Source organism: Cibotium barometz, chromosome 49, assembly GCF_041138505.1.
Source record: "Cibotium barometz isolate CiBa-2024 chromosome 49, ASM4113850v1, whole genome shotgun sequence".
NCBI classification, from domain to species: Eukaryota; Viridiplantae; Streptophyta; class Polypodiopsida; order Cyatheales; family Cibotiaceae; genus Cibotium; species Cibotium barometz.
In genome coordinates this window covers 44177822-44179126 of record NC_141094.1, presented here as the reverse complement: position 1 = coordinate 44179126, position 1305 = coordinate 44177822, and positions in this window count along the sequence as shown.

Sequence of the window (1305 nt, the reverse complement as noted above, 5' to 3'; positions counted from 1 at the left end):
CATTCACGCTCAACAAAACCAAAAAAAGGGCCCTATGTTGATGGCAATTATAACGGTGGCTCTTTCAGTGGGTCAACCGTGGTCACAAACATGTCCACTAGTGTTAGCCTCTCAAGGTGCGATTCACGCTCAACAAGGAAAAGGTACTGTAGGGAACCAAAGAAAAAGGGCCCTATGGGGGCAGGTCACACCGACATGGCCTGCCCCCATAAGGCCTTTTTTGTTGTTTACTACAGCTCATGGCATTGGAAGGTATTATAGGAGGAGGAGGAGGCGACCGTGGTGGCGGTGACTCCTACTATACCTTCACAGTTATGCTAGTGGGAGGAGAAGAGAGGTCCAGACTAGGGAGGCATCCACGCTGGTCTCACCATGAAACCCTTATTTTAATAGAGGCAAAGAGGGTGGAGGAGGCCAAGTGGTCCAAGGTGAAAGAGGAGAGGGAGAGAGGGATCGAGAAAGCTAGGGAAAACAACGATTTAAAGTGGGTATCTGTCTCCCATTTTTATGAATGCATGGGCATGATTAGGTTGGCAACCCAGTGCCGCCAACAAGAGATGGTGTAACCTCTTTGTAGACTACAAGAGATGGTGTAACCTCTTTGTAGACTACAAGAGAATACGAGACTAGCAAACCCTGCAAGAGGCAAACATTCCTTCTAGCTTATGAGCAATGATGTCAGAAAGGAGAATAGGCTTCCCGACTGCTTTGACCACCATGAGGTTTTCAACTCCCTTGATAAATCTCTTGGCATCAAATCTTGCTCTGCTCCTGAAATGATCATTTATTCTCTTGGACTCTCTGCATTATTATTTAATGTAGATATTATTGAGCTCTTCATTTTTTGGAGCCCATTGAGAGTGGGTCATGTTTTGTACAGTGTGAATTTTTTGGGGTTTGTTGCCAAGTTTCGCTCTAATTTTCACCTTGCTCGAAAAAGGTTGCTCGGTGTTTGGTAAGACTCCTCTGGATTCACCGGCATGGCAACACATATACCATTGATATTTTAAAAATACCAATTTCCAGGATTTCTAAAAATAATTTCTAGAAAATTCCTAATTTTTCCTAAGAATCCCATCGTTCACGAAATTTCCAATTTCGCCAGACAATTCTCAAATCCAATGAAAATTTATAATTTTAATAGATTTTTTAATTTTTTGGATCAAAAAATATATTTTTTAAGGAATTTGAATAGTCATGGGCGCCCGAATGGACACACCACATGCCAAACACCAACCCCACATTTTTCCAAAATTTAAAATAACCTTTGTCTAATTTTCAAAAATTTAAAAAAAATCATTTTTT